Below are 21031 nucleotides of genomic sequence, written 5' to 3' on the forward strand. Positions count from 1 at the left end.
GATGATGAAACACAGAAATTGTATCGGAATTAAATACAAAAGGCACAATGCCGACTTAAGTGCAAGAAGACTGACTCTTCTTACTGTCTATGTTTTGAACCTTTCCTGTGACACTAGTTATAGATTCCGATGCTTCACTCCAGGTTTACTGTATCCCTTGGACATTCTTATTGACGATGAAACACAGAAATTGCATCTGGATTAAATACAAAAAGCGCAATGCCGACTTAAGTACAAGAAGACTGACTCTTCTTACCGTCTATGTTTTTAACCATTAATGTGACACTAGTTATAGATTCCGATGCTTCACTTCAGTTTTACTGTATCCCCCTGACCTTCTTATTGACGATGAAACACAGAAATTGCATCGGAATTAAATACAAAAGGCACAATGCCGACTCAGGTACTAGAAGACTGACTCTTCTTAGTGTCTATGTTTTAAACCATTCCTGTGACACTAGTTATAGATTCCGATGCTTCACTTCAGGTTTACTGTATCCCCCTGACCGTCGTATTGACGATGAACACAGAAATTGCATTGGAATTAAATACAAAGGGCACAATGCCGACTCAAGTTCAAGAAGACTGGCTCTTCTTCCTGTCTATGCTTTGAACCTTTCCTGTGACACTAGTTATGGATTCAGATGCTTCACTTCAGGTTTACTGTATCCCTCTGACCTTCTTATTGACGATGAAACACAGAAATCGCATCGGAATTAAATACCAAAGGCACAATGCCGACTTAAGTACAAGAATACTGACTCTTCTTACCGTCTATGTTTTAACCATTCCTGAGACACTAGTTATAGATTCCGATGCCTCACTCCAGATTTACTGTATCTCTTGGAGCTTCTTCTTGACGATGAAACACAGAAATTGCATCGGAATTAAATACAAAAGGCACAATGCCCGCTTAAGTACAAGAATACTGACTCTTCTTACTGTTTATGTTTCGAACCATCCCTGTGACACTAGTTATAGATTCCGATGCTTCACTCCAGGTTTACTGTATCCCTTGGACTTTCTTATTGACGATGAAACACAGAAATTGCATCGGAATAATATAGAAAAGGCACAATGCCGACTTAAGTACAAGAAGACTGATTTCTTCCTACTGTCTATGTTTTGAACCATTCCTGTGACACTAGTTATAGATACCGATGCTTCACTCCAGGTTTACTGTATCCCTTGGACCTTCTTATTTACGATGAAACACAGAAATTGCATCGGAATTAAATACAAAAGGTACAATGCCGACTTAAGTACAAAAAGACTGAGTCTTCTTACTGACTATGATTTGACCCATTCCTGTGACACTAGTTATAGATTCCGATGCTTCACTTCAGGTTTACTGTATCCCTTGTACCTTCTTATTGACGATGAAACACAGAAATTGTATCGGAATTAAATACAAAAGGCACAATGCCGGCTTAAGTACAAGAAGACTGACTCTTCTTACCGTCTATGTTTTTAAACATTAATGTGACACTAGTTATAGATTCCGATGCTTCACTTCAGTTTTACTGTATCCCCCTGACCTTCTTATTGACGATGAAACACAGAAATTGCATCGGAATTAAATACAAAAGGCACAATGCCGACTCAGGTACTAGAAGACTGACTCTTCTTAGTGTCTATGTTTTGAACCATTCCTGTGACACTAGTTATAGATTCCGATGCTTCACTTCAGATTTACTGTATCCCCCTGACCGTCGTATTGACGATGAACACAGAAATTGCATTGGAATTAAATACAAAGGGCACAATGCCGACTCAAGTTCAAGAAGACTGGCTCTTCTTCCTGTCTATGCTTTGAACCTTTCCTGTGACACTAGTTATGGATTCAGATGCTTCACTTCAGGTTTACTGTATCCCTCTGACCTTCTTATTGACGATGAAACACAGAAATCGCATCGGAATTAAATACCAAAGGCACAATGCCGACTTAAGTACAAGAATACTGACTCTTCTTACCGTCTATGTTTTAACCATTCCTGAGACACTAGTTATAGATTCCGATGCCTCACTCCAGATTTACTGTATCCCTTGGAGCTTCTTATTGACGATGAAACACAGAAATTGCATCGGAATTAATTACAATAGGCACAATGCCCGCTTAAGTACAAGAATACTGACTCTTCTTACTGTTTATGTTTCGAACCATCCCTGTGACACTAGTTATAGATTCCGATGCTTCACTCCAGGTTTACTGTATCCCTTGGACTTTCTTATTGACGATGAAACACAGAAATTGCATCGGAATAATATAGAAAAAGCACAATGCCGACTTAAGTACAAGAAGACTGATTTCTTCCTACTGTCTATGTTTTGAACCATTCCTGTGACACTAGTTATAGATACCGATGCTTCACTCCAGGTTTACTGTATCCCTTGGACCTTCTTATTTACGATGAAACACAGAAATTGCATCGGGATTAACTACAAAAGGTACAATGCCGACTTAAGTACAAAAAGACTGACTCTTCTTACTGACTATGATTTGAACCATTCCTGTGACACGAGTTATAGATTCCAATGCTTCACTTCAGGTTTACTGTATCCCTTATACCTGCTTATTGACGATGAAACACAGAAATTGTATCGGAATTAAATACAAAAGCCACAATGCCGACTTAAATACAAGAACACTGACTCTTCTTACTGTCTATGTTTTGAACCATTCCTGTCACACTAGTTATTGATTCCGATGCTTCACAGCAGGTTTACTGTGTCCCTTGGACCTTCTTATTGACGATGACACACAGAAATTGAATCGGAATTAAATACAAAAGGCACAATGCCGACTTAAGTACAAAAAGACTGACTCTTCTTACTGACTATGTTTTGAACCATTTCTGTGACACTAGTTATAGATTCCGATGCTTCACTTCAGGTTTACTGTATCCCGTGGACCTTTTTATTGATGATGAAACACAGAAATTGTATCGGAATTAAATACAAAAGGCACAATGCCGACTTAAGTGCAAGAAGACTGACTCTTCTTACTGTCTATGTTTTGAACCTTTCCTGTGACACTAGTTATAGATTCCGATGCTTCACTCCAGGTTTACTGTATCCCTTGGACATTCTTATTGACGATGAAACACAGAAATTGCATCTGGATTAAATACAAAAAGCGCAATGCCGACTTAAGTACAAGAAGACTGACTCTTCTTACCGTCTATGTTTTTAACCATTAATGTGACACTAGTTATAGATTCCGATGCTTCACTTCAGTTTTACTGTATCCCCCTGACCTTCTTATTGACGATGAAACACAGAAATTGCATCGGAATTAAATACAAAAGGCACAATGCCGACTCAGGTACTAGAAGACTGACTCTTCTTAGTGTCTATGTTTTGAACCATTCCTGTGACACTAGTTATAGATTCCGATGCTTCACTTCAGATTTACTGTATCCCCCTGACCGTCGTATTGACGATGAACACAGAAATTGCATTGGAATTAAATACAAAGGGCACAATGCCGACTCAAGTTCAAGAAGACTGGCTCTTCTTCCTGTCTATGCTTTGAACCTTTCCTGTGACACTAGTTATGGATTCAGATGCTTCACTTCAGGTTTACTGTATCCCTCTGACCTTCTTATTGACGATGAAACACAGAAATCGCATCGGAATTAAATACCAAAGGCACAATGCCGACTTAAGTACAAGAATACTGACTCTTCTTACCGTCTATGTTTTAACCATTCCTGAGACACTAGTTATAGATTCCGATGCCTCACTCCAGATTTACTGTATCTCTTGGAGCTTCTTCTTGACGATGAAACACAGAAATTGCATCGGAATTAAATACAAAAGGCACAATGCCCGCTTAAGTACAAGAATACTGACTCTTCTTACTGTTTATGTTTCGAACCATCCCTGTGACACTAGTTATAGATTCCGATGCTTCACTCCAGGTTTACTGTATCCCTTGGACTTTCTTATTGACGATGAAACACAGAAATTGCATCGGAATAATACAGAAAAGGCACAATGCCGACTTAAGTACAAGAAGACTGATTTCTTCCTACTGTCTATGCTTTGAACCATTCCTGTGACACTAGTTATAGATTCCGATGCTTCAGTTCAGGTTTACTGTATCCCTCTGACCCTCCTATTGACGATGAAACACAGAAATTGCATCGGAATTAAATACAAAAAGCGCAATGCCGACTTAAGTACAAGAAGACTGACTCTTCTTACTGTCTATGTTTTTAACCATTCCTGTGACACTAGTTATAGATTCCGATGCTTCACTTCAGTTTTACTGTATCCCCCTGACCTTCTTATTGACGATGAAACACAGAAATTGCATAGGAAGTAAATACAAAAGGCACAATGCCGACTCAGGTACAAGAAGACTGGCTCTTCTTCCTGTCTATGCTTTGAACCATTCGTGTGACACTAGTTATAGATTCAGATGCTTCACTTCAGGTTTTCTGTATCCCTCTGACCTTCTTATTGACGATGAAACACAGAAATCGCACCGGAATTAAATACAAAAGGCACAATGCCAACTTAAGTACAAGAATACTGACTCTTCTTACTGTCTGTGTTTTAACCATCCCTGAGACACTAGTTATAGTTTCCGGTGCTTCACTCCAGGTTTACTGTATCCCTTGGACCTTCTTATTAACGATGAAACACAGAAATTGCATCGGAATTAAAAACAAAAGGTACAATGCCGACTAAGTAAAAGAAGACTGACTCTTCTTACTGATTATGATTTGAACCATTCCTGTGACACTAAGTATTGATTCCGATGCTTCACTGCAGGTTTACTGTGTCCCTTGGACCTTCTTATTGACGATGACACACAGAAAATGCATCGGAATTAAATAGAAAAGGCACAATGCCGACTTAAGTACAAGAAGACTGACTCTTCTTACTGACTATGTTTTGAACAATTCCTGTGACCCTAGTTATAGATTCCGATGATTCACTGCAGGTTTACTGTATCCCTTGGACCTTCTTATTGACGAGGAAACACAGAAATTGCATCGGAAGTATATAGAAAACGCCCATGCCGACTTAAGTACAAGAAGACTGACTCTTCCTACTGTCTATGTTTTGAAACATTCCTGTGACACTAGTTATAGATACCGATGCTTCTTTCCAGGTTTACTGTATCCCTTGGACCTTCTTATTTACGATGAAACACAGTAATTGCATCGGAATTAAATACAAAAGGTACAATGCCGACTTATGCACAAGAAGACTGACTCTTCTTACTGACTATGATTTGATCCATTCCTGTGACACTAGTTATAGATTTCGATGCTTCACTTCAGGTTTACTGTATCCCTTGGACCTTCTTATTGACGATGAAACACAGAAATTGTATCGGAATTAAATACAAAAGGCACAATGCCGACTTAAGTGCAAGAAGACTGACTCTTCTTACTGTCTATGTTTTGAACCATTCCTGTGACACTAGTTATGGATTCCGATGCTTCACTCCAGGTTTACTGTGTCCCTTGGACCTCCTTATTGACGAAGAAACACGGAAATTGCATCGGAATTAAATAGAAAAGGCACAATGCCGACTTAAGAACAAGAAGACTGACTCATCCTACTGTCTATGATTTGAACCATTCCTGTGACACTAGTTATAGATTCCGATGCTTCACTTCAGATTTACTGTATCCCCCTGACCGTCGTATTGACGATGAACACAGAAATTGCATTGGAATTAAATACAAAAGGCACAATGCCGACTCAAGTAAAAGAAGACTGGCTCTTCTTCCTGTCTATGCTTTGAACCATTCCTGTGACACTAGTTATAGATTCAGATGCTTCACTTCAGGTTTACTGTATCCCTCTGACCTTCTTATTGACGATGAAACACAGAAATCGCATCGGAATTAAATACAAAAAGCACAATGCCGACTTAAGTACAAGAATACTGACTCTTCTTACCGTCTATGTTTTAACCATTCCTGAGACACTAGTTATAGATTCCGATGCCTCACTCCAGATTTACTGTATCCCTTGGAGCTTCTTATTGACGATGAAACACAGAAATTGCATCCGAATTAAATACAAGAGGCACAATGCCGGCTTAAGTACAAGAATACTGACTCTTCTTACTGTTTATGTTTCGAACCATCCCTGTGAACTAGTTATAGATTCCGATGCTTCACTCCAGGTTTACTGTATCCCTTGGACTTTCTTATTGACGATGATACACAGAAATTGCATCGGAATTATATAGAAAAGGCACAATGCCGACTTAAGTACAAGAAGACTGACTCTTCCTACTGTCTATGTTTTGAACCATTCCTGTGACACAAGTTATAGATACCGGTGCTTCACTCCAGGTTTACTGTATCCCTTGGACCTTCTTATTTACGATGAAACATAGAAATTGCATCGGAATTAAATACAAAAGGTACAATGCCGACATAAGTACAAAAAGACTGACTCTTCTTACTGACTATGATTTGAACCATTCCTGTGACACTAGTTATAGATTCCGATGCTTCACTTCAGGTTTACTGTATCCCGTGGACTTTCTTATTGACGATGAAACACAGAAATTGTATCGGAATTAAATACAAAATGCACAATGCCCACTTAAGTGCAAGAAGACTGACTCTTCTTACTGTCTATGTTTTGAACCATCCCTGTGACACTAGTTACAGATTCCGATGCTTCACTCCAGGTTTACTGTATCCCTCTGACATTCCCATTGACGATGAAACACAGAAATTGTATCTGGATTAAATACAAAAGGCACAATGCCGACTTATATACAAGAAGACTGACTCTTCTTACTGACTATGTTTTGAACCATTCCTCTGACACTAGTTATAGATTCCGATGCTTCACTTCAGGTTTACTGTATCCCACTGACCCTCTTATTGATGATGAAACACAGAAATTGCATCGGAATTAAATACAAAAGGCACAATGCCGACTTAAGTGCAAGAAGACTGGCTCTTCTTCCTGTCTATGCTTTGAACCTTTCCTGTGACACTAGTTATGGATTCAGATGCTTCGCTTCAGGTTTACTGTATCCCTCTGACCTTCTTATTGACGATGAAACACAGAAATCGCATCGGAATTAAATACAAAAGGCACAATGCCGACTTAAGTACAAGAATACTGACTCTTCTTACCGTCTATGTTTTAACCATTCCTGAGACACTAGTTATAGATTCCGATGCGTCACTCCAGATTTACTGTATCCCTTGGAGCTTCTTATTGACGATGAAACACAGAAATTGCATCGGAATTAAATACAAAAGGCACAATGCAGGCTTAAGTACAAGAATACTGACTCTCCTTACTGTTAATGTTTCGAACCATCCCTGTGACACTAGTTATAGATTCCGATGCTTCACTCCAGGTTTACTGTATCCCTTGGACTTTCTTATAGACGATGAAACACAGAAATTGCATCGGAATTATATAGAAAAGGCACAATGCCGACTTAAGTACAAGAAGACTGATTTCTTCCTACTGCCTATGTTTTGAATCATTCCTGTGACACTAGTTATTGATACCGATGCTTCACTCCAGGTTTACTGTATCCCTTGGACCTTCCTATTTACGATGAAACACAGAAATTGCATCGGAATTAAATACAAAAGGTACAATGCCGACTTAAGTACAAAAAGACTGACTCTTCTTACTGACTATGATTTGAACCATTCCTGTGACACTAGTTATAGATTCCGATGCTTCACTTCAGGTTTACTGTATCCCTTGTACCTTCTTATTGACGATGAAACACAGAAATTCTATCGGAATTAAATACAAAAGGCACAATGCCGGCTTAAGTACAAGAATACTGACTCTTCTTACTATCTGTGTTTCAAACCATCCATGTGACACTACTTATAGATTCCGATGCTTCACTCCAGGTTTACTGTATCCCTTGGACCTTCTTATTTACGATGAAACACAGAAATTGCATCGGAATTAAATACAAAAGGTACAATGCCGACTTAAGTACAAGAAGACTGACTCTTCTTACTGACTATGATTTGAACCATTCCTGTGACACGAGTTATAGATTCCGATGCTTCACTTCAGGTTTACTGTATCCCTTATACCTGCTTATTGACGATGAAACACAGAAATTGTATCGGAATTAGATACAAAAGCCACAATGCCGACTTAAATACAAGAAGACTGACTCTTCTTACTGTCTATGTTTTGAACCATTCCTGTCACACTAGTTATTGATTCCGATGCTTCACTGCAGGTTTACTGTGTCCCTTGGATCTTCTTATTGACGATGACACACAGAAATTGAATCGGAATTAAATACAAAAGGCACAATGCAGACTTAAGTACAAAAAGACTGACTCTTCTTACCGACTATGTTTTGAACCATTCCTGTGACACTAGTTATAGATTCCGATGCTTCACTTCAGGTTTACTGTATCCCGTGGACCTTCTTATTGACGATGAAACACAGAAATTGTATCGGAATGAAATACAAAAGGCACAATGCCGACTTAAGTGCAAGAAGACTGACTCTTCTTACTGTCTATGTTTTGAACCATTCCTGTGACACTAGTTATAGATTCCGATGCATCACTTCAGGTTTACTGTATCCCTCTGACCCTCTTATTGACGATGAAACACAGAAATTGCATCTTGATTAAATACAAAAGGCACAATGCCGACTTATGTACAAGAAGACTGACTCTTCTTACTGACTATGTTTTGAACCATTCCTCTGACACTAGTTATAGATTCCGATGCTTCACTTCAGGTTTACTGTATCCCTCTGACCCTCTTATTGTCGATGAAACACAGAAATTGCATCGGAATTAAATACAAAAGGCACATTCCGACTTAAGTACAAGATGACTGACTGTTCTTACTGTCTATGTTTTGAACCATTCCTGTGATACTAGTCATGGATTCCGATGCTTCACTCCATATTTACTGTGTCCCTTGGATCTTCTTATTGACGATTAAACACGGAAATTGCATCGGAATTAAATAGAAAAGGCACAATGCCGACTTAAGAACAAGTAGACTGACTCTTCCTACTGTCTATGATTTGAACCATTCCTGTGACACTAGTTATAGATTCCGATGCTTCAGTTCAGGTTTACTGTATCCCTCTGACCCTCTTATTGACGATGAAACACAGAAATTGCATTGCAATTAAATACAAAAATCGCAATGCCGACTTAAGTACAAGAAGATTGACTCTTCTTACTGTCTATGTTTTTAACCATTCCTGTGACACTAGTTATAGATTCCGATGCTTGACTTCAGATTTCCTGTATCCGCCTGACCGTCGTATTGACGATGAACACAGAAATTGCATCGGAATAAAATACAAAAGGCACAATGCCGACTCAAGTACAAGAAGACTGGCTCTTCTTCCTGTCTATGCTTTGAACCATTCGTGTGACACTAGTTATAGATTCAGATGCTTCACTGCAGGTTTTCTGTATCCCTCTGACCTTCTTATTGACGATGAAACACAGAAATCGCACCGGAATTAAATACAAAAGGCACAATGCCGACTCAAGTACAAGAATACTGCCTCTTCTTACTGTCTATGTTTTAACCATCCCTGAGACACTAATTATAGATTCCGATGCTTCACTCCAGGTTTACTGTATCCCTTGGACCTTCTTATTTACGATGAAACACAGAAATTGCATCGGAATTAAATACAAAAGGTACAATGCCGACTTAAGTACAAGAACTGTCTCCTCTTACTGACTATGATTTGAACCATTTCTGTGACACTAGGTATTGATTCCGATGCTTCACTGCAGGTTTACTGTATCCCTTGGACCTTCTTATTTACGATGAAACACAGTAATTGCATCGGAATTAAATACAAAAAGCACAATGCCGATTTATGTGCAAGAAGACTGACTCTTCTTACTGTCTATGTTTTGAACCATTCCTCTGACACTAGTTATAGATTCCGATGATTCACATTTGGTTTACTGTATCCCTTGGACCTTCTTATTGACGAGGAAACACAGAAATTGCATCGGAAGTATATAGAAATGGCCCATGCCGACTTAAGTACAAGAAGACTGACTCTTCCTACTGTCTATGTTTTGAACCATTCCTGTGACACTAGTTATTGATACCGATGCTTCACTCCAGGTTTACTGTATCCCTTGGACCTTCTTATTTACGATGAAACACAGTAATTGCATCGGAATTAAATACAAAAGGCACAATGCCGACTTAAGTGCAAGAAGACTGACTCTTCTTACTGTCTATGTTTTGAACCATTCCTGTGACACTAGTTAGAGATTCCGATGCTTCACTCCAGGTTTACTGATTCCCTTGGACCTTCTTATTGACGATGAAACACAGAAATTGCATCTGGATTAAATACAAAAGGCACAATGCCGACTTATGTACAAGAAGACTGACTCTTCTTACTGACTATGATTTGAACCATTCCTCTGACACTAGTTATAGATTACGATGCTTCACTTCAGGTTTACTGTATCCCTCTGACCCTCTTATTGACGATGAAACACAGAAATTGCATCGGTATTATATACAAAAGGCACATTCCGACTTAAGTACAAGATGACTGACTGTTCTTACTGTCTATGTTTTGAACCATTCCTGTGACACTAGTTATGGATTCCGATGCTTCACTCCAGGTTTACTGTGTCCCTTGGACCTTCTTTTTGACGATGAAACACGGAAATTGCATCGGAATTAAATAGAAAAGGCACAATGCCGACTTAAGAACAAGAAGACTGACTCATCCTACTGTCTATGATTTGAACCATTCCTGTGACACTAGTTTTAGATTCCGATGCTTCACTTCAGGTTTACTGTATCCCTCTGACATTCTCATTGACGTTGAAACACAGAAATTGCATCGGAATTAAATACAAGAGGCACAATGCCGGCTTAAGTACAAGAATACTGACTCTTCTTACTGACTATGATTTGAACCATTCCTGTGACACTAGTTATTGACTCCGATGCTTCACTGCAGGTTTACTGTGTCCCTTGGACCTTCTTATTGACGATGACACACAGAAATTGCATCGGAATTAAATAGAAAAGGCACAATGCCGACTTAAGTACAAGAAGACTGACTCTTCTTACTGACTGTGTTTGAACCATTCCTGTGACACTAGTTATAGATTCCGATGATTCACTTCAGGTTTACTGTATCCCTTGGTCCTTCTTATTGACGAGGAAACACAGAAATTACATCGGAAGTATATAGAAAAGTCCCATGCCGACTTAAGTACAAGAAGACTGACTCTTCCCACTGTCTATGTTTTGAACCATTCCTGTGACACTAGTTATAGATACCGATGCTTCACTCCAGGTTTACTGTATCCCTTGGACCTTCTTATTTACGATGAAACACAGAAATAGCATCGGAATTAAATACAAAATGTACAATGCCGACTTGAGTACAAGAAGACTGACACTTCTTACTGACTATGATTTGAACCATTCCTGTGACACTAGTTCTAGATTCCGATGCTTTACTTCAGGTTTACTGTATCCCTTGGACCTTCTTATTGACGATGAAACACAGAAATTGTATCGGGATTAAATACAAAATGCACAATGCCGACATAAGTGCAAGAAGACTGACTCTTCTTACTGTCTATGTTTTCAACCATTCCTGTGACACTAGTTATGGATTCCGATGCTTCACTCCAGGTTTATTGTGGACCTTGGAACTTCTTATTGACGATGAAACACGGAAATTGCATCGGAATTAAATTAAAAAGGCACAATGCCGACTTAAGAACAAGAAGACTGACTCTTCCTACTGTCTATGATTTGAAACATTCCTGTGACACTAGTTTTAGATTCCGATGCTTCACTTCAGGTTTACTGTATCCCTCTGACAATCTCATTGACGATGAAACACAGAAATAGCATCGGAATTAAATACAAAAAGCGCAACGCCGACTTAAGTACAAGAAGACTGACTCTACTTACTGACTATGCTTTTAACCATTCCTGTGACACTAGTTATAGATTCCGATGCTTCACTTCAGTTTTACTGTATCCCCCTGACCTTCTTATTGACGATGAAACACAGAAATTGCATTGGAATTAAATACAAAAGGCACAATGCCGACTCAACTACTAGAAGACTGACTCCTCTTACTGTCTATGTTTTGAACCATTCCTGTGACACTAGTTTTAGATTTCGATGCTTCACTTCAGGTTTACTGTATCCCTCTGACAATGTCATTGACGATGAAACAGAGAAATTGCATCGGAATTAAATACAAAAGGCACAATGCCGACTTAAGTACAAGAAGACTGACTGTTCCTACTGTCTATGTTTTGATCTATTCCTGTGACAATATTTATAGATTCCGATGCTTCACTCCAGGAATACTGTATCCCTTGGACCTTCTTATTGACGATGAAACACAGAAACTGCATCGGAATTAAATACAAAAGGCACAATGCCGACTTAAGTACAAGAAGAATGACTCTTCCTACTGTCTATGTTTTGAACCATTCCTGTGACACTAGTTATTGATTCCGATGCTTCACTTCAGGTTTAATGTATCCCTTGGACCATCTTTTTGACGATGAAACACAGAAATTGCATCGGAATTAAATACAAAAGGCACAATGCCGACTTAAGTACAAGAAGACTGACTCTTCTTACTGACTATGTTTTGAACCATTCCTGTGACACTAGTTATAGATTCCGATGCTTCACTCCAGGTTTACTGTATCCCTTGGACCTCCTTATTGACGATGAAACACAGAAATTGCATCGGAATTAAATAGAAAAGGCACAATGCCGACTTAAGAACAAGAAGACTGACTCTTCCTACTGTCTATGATTTGAACCATTCCTGTGACACTAGTTTTAGATTCCGATGCTTCACTTCAGGTTTACTGTATCCCTCTGACAATCGCATTGACGATGAAACACAGAAATCGCATCGGAATTAAATACAAAAAGCGCAATGCCGACTTAAGTACAAGAAGACTGACTCTACTTACTGACTATGTTTTTAACCATTCCTGTGACACTAGTTATAGATTCCGATGCTTCACTTCAGTTTTGCTGTATCCCCCTGACCTTCTTATTGACGATGGAACACAGAAATTGCATTGGAATTAAATACAAAAGGCACAATGCCGACTAAAGTACGAGAAGACTGACTCTTCTTACTGTCTATGTTTTGAGCCATTCCTGTGACACTAGTTTTAGATTCCGATGCTTCACTTCAGGTTTACTGTATCCCTCTGACAATCTCATTGACGATGAAAGAGGGAAATTGCATTTGAAATAAAGACAAAAGGCACAATGCCGACTTAAGTACAAGAAGACTGACACTTCCTACTGTCTATGTTTTGAACCATTCCTGTGACACTACTTATAGATTCCGATGCTTCACTCCAGGAGTACTGTATCCCTTGGACCTTCTTATTGACGATGAAACACAGAAATTGCATCGGAATTAAATACAGAAGGCACAATGCCGACTTAAGTACAAGAAGAATGACTCTTCCTACTGTCTATGTTTTGAACCATTCCTGTGACACTAGTTATAGATTCCGATGCTTCACTTCTGGTTTAATGTATCCCTTGGACCATCTTTTTGACGATGAAACACAGAAATTGCATCGGAATTAAATACAAAAGGCACAATGCCCACTTAAGTACATGAAGACTGACTCTTCTTACTGACTATGTTTTGAACCATTCCTGTGACACTAGTTATAGATTCCGATGCTTCAATCCAGGTTTACTGTATCCCTTGGACCTTCTTATTGACGATGAAACACAGAAATTGCATCGGAATTAAATACAAAAGGCGCAATGCCGGCTTAAGTACAAGAAGACTGACTCTTCTTACTGACTATGTTTTGTACCAATCCTGAGACACTACTTCTAGATTCCGATGCTTCACTTCAGGTTTACTGTATACCTTGGACCTTGTTATTGACGATGAAACACAGAAATTGCATCGGCATTTAATACAAAAGGCACAATGCCGACTTAAGTACAAGAAGACTGACTCTTCTTAATCTCTATGTTTGAACCATTCCTGTGACACTAGTTATAGATTCCGATGCTTCACTTCATGTTCACTGTATCCCTCAGACCTTCTTTTTGACGATGAAACACAGAAATTGCTTCCGAATAAAACACAAAAGGCTCAATGCCGACTTAAGTACAAGAAGTCTGACTCTTCCTACTGTCTGTGTTTTGAACCATTCCTGTGACACTAGTTATATATTCCAATGCTTCACTTCATGTTTACTGTATCCCTCTGACCTTCTTATTGACTATGAAACACAGAAATTGCATCGGAATTAAATACAAAAGGCACAATGCCGACTTACGTACAAGAAGACTGACTCTTCCTACTGTCTATGTTTTGAGCCAGTCCTGTGACACTAGTTATAGATTCCGATGCTTGACTCCAGGTTTACTGGATCCCTTGGACCTTCGTATTGACGATGAAACACAGAAATTGCATCGGAATTAAATAGAAATGGCACAATGCTGACTTAAGTACAAGAAGACTGACTCATCCTACTGTCTATGTTTTGAACCATTTCTGTGACACTAGTTATAGATTTCGATGCTTCACTTCAGGTTTAATGTATCACCTGGACCGTCTTGTTGACGATGAAACACAGAAATTGCATCGTAATTATATACAAAAGACACAATGCCTACTTAAGTACAAGAAGACTGATTCTTCTTACTGACTATGTTTTGATTCATTCCTGTGACACTACTTATAGATTCCGATGCGTTCCACCAGGTTTACTGTATCCCTTTGACCTTCTCATTGACGATGAAACACAGAAATTGCATCGGAATTAAATACAAAAGGCACAATGCCGACTTAAGTACAAGAAGACTGCCTCTTCTTACTGACTATGTTTTGAACCATTCCTGTGACACTAGTTATAGATTCCGATGCTTCACTCCCGGTTTACTGAATCCCTTGGACCTTCTTATTGACGATGAAACACAGAAATTGCATCGGAATTAGATACAAAAGGCACAATGCCGACTTAAGTACAAGAAGACTGACTCTTCTTACTGACTATGTTTGAACCATTCCTGTGACACTAGTTATAGATTCCGATGCTTCACTCCAAGTTGACTGTATTCCTTGGACCTCCTTATTGACGATGAAACACAGAAATTGCATCGGAATTAAATACAAATGGCACAATGCCGACTTAAGTACAAGAAGACTGACTCTTCTTACTGTCAATGCTTTGAACCATTCCAGTGACACTAGTTATAGATTCCGATGCTTCACTTCAGGTTTACTGTATCCCTTGTACCTCCTTATTGACGATGAAACACAGAAATGCATCGGAATTAAGTACAAAAGGCACAATGCCGACTTAAGTACAAGAAGACTGACTCTTCTTACTGTCTATGCCTTGAACCATTCCTGTGACACTAGTTACAGATTCCGATGCTTTAATCCAGGTATACTGTATCCCTTGGACCTTCTTATTGACGATGAAACACAGAAATTGCATCGGAATTAAATACAAAAGGCGCAATGCCGGCTTAAGTACAAGAAGACTGACTCTTCTTACGGACTATGATTTGTACCAATCCTGTGACACTACTTATAGATTCCGATGCTTCACTTCAGGTTTACTGTATCCCTTGGACCTTCTTCTTGACGATGAAACACAGAAATTGTATTGGAATTTAATACAAAAGGCCCAATGCCGACTTAAGTACAAGAAGACTGACTCTTCTTACGGACTATGATTTGTACCAATCCTGTGACACTACTTATAGATTCCAATGCTTCACTTCATGTTTACTGTATCCCTCTGACCTTCTTATTGACTATGAAACACAGAAATTGCATCGGAATTAAATACAAAAGGCACAATGCCGACTTACGTACAAGAAGACTGACTCTTCCTACTGTCTATGTTTTGAGCCAGTCCTGTGACACTAGTTATAGATTCCGATGCTTCACTTCAGGTTTACTGTATCCCTTGGACCTTCTTATTGACGAGGAAACACAGATATGGCATCGGAATTTAATACAAAGGGCACAATGCCGACTTAAGTACAAGAAGACTGACTCTTCTTACTGTCAATGCTTTGAACCATTCCAGTGACACTAGTTATAGATTCCGATGCTTCACTTCAGGTTTACTGTATCCCTTGGACCTTCTTATTGACGAGGAAACACAGATATGGCATCGGAATTTAATACAAAGGGCACAATGCCGACTTAAGTACAAGAAGACTGACTCTTCTTAATCTCTATGTTTGAACCATTCCTGTGACACTAGTTATAGATTCCGATGCTTCACTTCAGGTTCACTGTATCACTCAGACCTTCTTTTTGACGATGAAACACAGAAATTGCATCGGAATGAAATACAAAAGGCACAATGCCGACTTGAGTACAAGAAGTCTGACTCTTCCTACTGTCTACCTTTTGAACCATTCCTGTGACACTAGTTATAGATTCCGATGCTTCACTTCAGGTTTACTATATCCCTCTGACCTTCTTATTGACTATGAAACACAGAAATTGCATCGGAATTGAATACAAAAGGCACTATGCCGTCTTACGTACAAGAAGACTGACTCTTCCTACTGTCTATGTTTTGAGCCATTCCTGTGACACTAGTTATAGATTCCGATGCTTCACTCAAGGTTTACTGTAGCCCTTGGACCTTCTTACTGACGATGAAACACAGAAATTGCATCGGAATTAAATAGAAATGGCACAATGCCGACTTAAGTACAAGAAGACTGACTCTTCCTACTGTCTATGTTTAGAACCATTCCTGTGACACTAGTTATAGATTTCGATGATTCACTTCAGGTTTAATGTATCCCCTGGACCTTCTTGTTGACGATGAAACACAGAAATTGCATCGGAATTAAATACAAAAGGCACAATGCCTACTTAAGTACAAGAAGACTGATTCTTCTTACTGACTATGTTTTGATTCATTCCTGTGACACTAGTTATAGATTCCGATGCGTCCCTCCAGGTTTACTGTATCCCTTTGACCTTCTCATTGACGATGAAACACAGAAATTGTATCGGAATTAAATACAAATGCACAATGCCGACTTCAGTACAAGAAGACTGACTCTTCTTACTGTGTGTTATGAACCGACCTTGTGAGACCAGTTTTAGATTCCAGTGCTTCACCTCAGGTTTACTGAATCACTTGGAACTTCTTATTGACGATGAAACAAAAAAATTGCATCGGAATTAAATACAAAAGGCTCAATGCCGACTTAAGAACAAGAAGACTGACTCTTCTTACTGTCTATGATTTGAATGTTTCCTGTGAGACCAGTTTTAGATTACGATGCATCAGTTCAGGTTTACTGTATCCATTAGGCCTTCTTATTGACGATGAAACACAGAAATTGCATCGGAATTAAATACAAAGGGCTCAATGCCGACATAAATACAAGAAGACTGACTCTTCTTACTGTCTATGTTTTGAACCATTCATGTGACACTAGTTATAGATTCCGATGCTTCACTCCAATTTTTCTGTATCCCTTGGACCTTCTCATTGACGATGAAACACAGAAATTGCATCAGAATTTAATACAAAAGGCACAATGCTAACGTAAGTACTAGAAGACTGACTCTTCTTACTGACTATGATTTGAACCATTCCTGTGACACTAGTTATAGATTCCGATGCTTTACTCCCGGTTTACTGTATCCCTTGGACCTTCTTATTGACGATGAAACACAGAAATTGCATCGGAAATAATACAAAAGGCACAATGCCGACTTAAGTACAAGAAGACTGACTCTTCTTCCTGCCTATGTTTTGAACCATTCCTGTGACACTAGTTATAGATTCCGATGCTTCACTCCAGGTTTACTGTATTCCTTGGTCCTCCTTATTGACGATGAAACACAGAAATTGCATCGGAATTAAATACAAAAGGCACAATGCCGACTTAAATACAAGAAGACAGACTCTTCTTACTGTCTATATTTTGAACCATTCCTGTGACACTAGTTATAGATTCCGACGCTTCAATCCAGGTTTACTGTATCCCTTGGACCTCCTTATTGACGATGAAACACAGAAATTGCATCGGAATTAAATACAAAAGGCACAATGCCGACTTAAGTACAAGAAGACTGACTCTTCTTACTGTCTATGCTTTGAACCATTCCAGTGACACCAGTTATAATTTCCGATGCTTCACTCCAGGTTTACTGTATCCCTTGGACCTTTATATTGACGATGAAACACAGAAATTGCATCGGAATTAAATAGAAAAGGCACAATGCCGACTTAAGTACAAGAAGACAGACTCTTCTTACTGACTATGTTTTGAAACATTCCTGTGACACTATTTATAGATTCCGATGCTTCACTTCAGGTTTACTGTATCCCTTGGACCTTCTTATTAACGATGAAACACAGAAATTGCATCATAATTTAATACTAAATGCACAATTCCGTCATAAGTACACGAAGACTGACTCTTCTTACAGTCTGTTATGAACCGACCTTGTGAGACCAGTTTTAGATTCCAGTGCTTCACCTCAGGTTTACTGTATCTCTTGGACCATCTTATTGACGATGAAACAAAAAAATTGCATCGGAATTAAATACAAAAGGCACAATGCCGACTTAAGAACAAGAAGACTGACTCTTGTTACTGTCTATGATTTGAATGTTTTCAGTGAGACCAGTTTTAGATTACGATGCATCACTTCAGGTTTACTGTATCCATTGGGCCTTCTTATTGACGATGAAACACAGAAATTGCATCGGAATAAAATACAAAGGGCTCAGTGCCAACATATATACAAGAAGATTGACTCTTCTTACTGTCTATGTTTTGAACCATTCATTTGACACTAGTTATAGATTCCGATGCTTCACTCCAATTTTTCTGTAACCCTTCGACCTTCTCATTGACGATGAAACACAGAAATTGCATCAGAATTTAATACAAAAGGCACAATGCCGTCGTATGTACTAGAAGACTGACTCTTCTTACTGACTATGATTTGAACCATTCCTGAGACACTAGTTATAGATTCCGATGCTTTACTCCCGGTTTACTGTATCCCTTGGACCTTCTTATTGACGGTGAAACACAGAAATTGCATCGGAATTAAATACAAAAGGCACAATGCCGACTTAAGTACAAGAAGACTGACTCTTCTTACTGACTATGTTTTGAACCATTCCTGTGACACTAGTTATAGATTCCGAAGCTTCACTCCAGGTTTTCTATATTCCTTGGACCTCCTTATTGACGATGAAACACAGAAATTGCATCGGAATTAAATACAAAGGGCACAATGCCGTCTTAAGTACAAGAAGATAGACTCTTCTTACTGTCTATGTTTGAACCATTCCTGTGACACTAGTTATAGATTCCGATGCTTCAATCCAGGTTTACTGTATCCCTTGGACCTTCTTATTGACGATGAAACACAGAAATTGCATCGTTATTAAATACAAAAGGCGCAATGCCGACTTAAGTACAAGAAGACTGACTCTTCTTACTGATTATGGTTTGAACCATTCCTGTGACACTAGTTATAAATTCCGATGCTTCACTTCAGGTTTACTGTATCCCTTGGACCTTCTTATTGACGATGAAACACTGAAATTGCATCGGAATTAAATACAAAAGGCACAATACCGACTTAAGTACAAGAAGACTGACTCTTCTTACTGTCTATGTTTGAACCATTCCTGTGACACTAGTTATAGATTCCGATGCTTCACTTCAGGTTTACTGTATCCCTCAGACCTTCTTATTGACGATGAAACACAGAAAATGCATCGGAATAAAATACAAAAGGCACAATGCCGACTTAAGTACAAGAAGACTGACTCTTCCTACAGTCTATGTTTTGAACCTTTCCTGTGACACTAGTTATAGATTCCGATGCTTCACTTCAGGTTTCCTGTATCCCTTGGACCTTCTTATTGACGATGAAACACAGAAATTGCATCGGAATTAAATAGAAAAGGCACAATGCCGACTTAAGTACAAGAAGACTGACTCTTCTTACTGACTATATTTTGATTCATTCCTGTGACACTAGTTATAGATTCCGATGCTTCACTCCAGGCTTACTGTATCCCTTTGAACTTCTTATTGACGATGAAACACAGAAATTTCTCCGGAATTAAATACAAAAGGCACAATGCCGACTTAAGTACAAGAAGACTGACCCTTCTTACTGACTATGTTTGAACCATTCCTGTGTTACTAGTTATAGATTCCGATGCCTCACTCCCGGTTTACTGAATCCCTTGGACCTTCTTATTGACGATGAAACACAGAGATTGAATCGGAATTAAATACAAAAGGCACAATGCCGACTTAAGTACAAGAAGACTGACTCATCTTACTGACTATGTTTTGAACCTTTCCTGTGACACTAGTTATAGATTCCGATGCTTCGCTCCAGGTTTACTGTATCCCTTGGACCTCCTTTTTGACGATGAAACACAGAAATTGCATCGGAATTATATACAAAAGGCACAATGCCGACTTAAGTACAAGAAGACTGGCTCTTCTTACTGTCTATGCTTTGAACCATTCCAGTGACACTAGTTATAGATTCCGATGCTTCGCTCCAGGTTTACTGCATCCCTTGGACCTTCTTATTGACGATGAAACACAGAAATTGCATCGGAATTAAATAGAATAGGCACAATGCCGACTTAAGTACTAGAGGACTGACTCTTCTTACTGACTATGTTTTGAAACATTCCTGTGACACTAGTTATAGATTCCAATGCTTCACTCCAGGTTTGCTGTATCCCTTGTACTTTCTTATTGACGATGAAGCACAGAAATTGCATCGGAGTTAAATAAAAAAGCACAATGCCGACTTAAGTACAAGAAGACTGACTCTTCCTACTGTCTATGTTTTGAACCATTCCTGTAACACCAGTTATAGATTCCGATGCTTCACTACCGGTTTACTGTATCCCTCTGACCTTCTTATTGACGATGAAACACAGAAATTGCATCGGAATTAAATAAAAAGACACAATGCTGACTTAAGTACAAGAAAACTGACTCTTC

The sequence above is a fragment of the Schistocerca serialis genome, unplaced genomic scaffold (assembly GCF_023864345.2).
Source record: "Schistocerca serialis cubense isolate TAMUIC-IGC-003099 unplaced genomic scaffold, iqSchSeri2.2 HiC_scaffold_1393, whole genome shotgun sequence".
Taxonomy (NCBI): Eukaryota; Metazoa; Arthropoda; class Insecta; order Orthoptera; family Acrididae; genus Schistocerca; species Schistocerca serialis.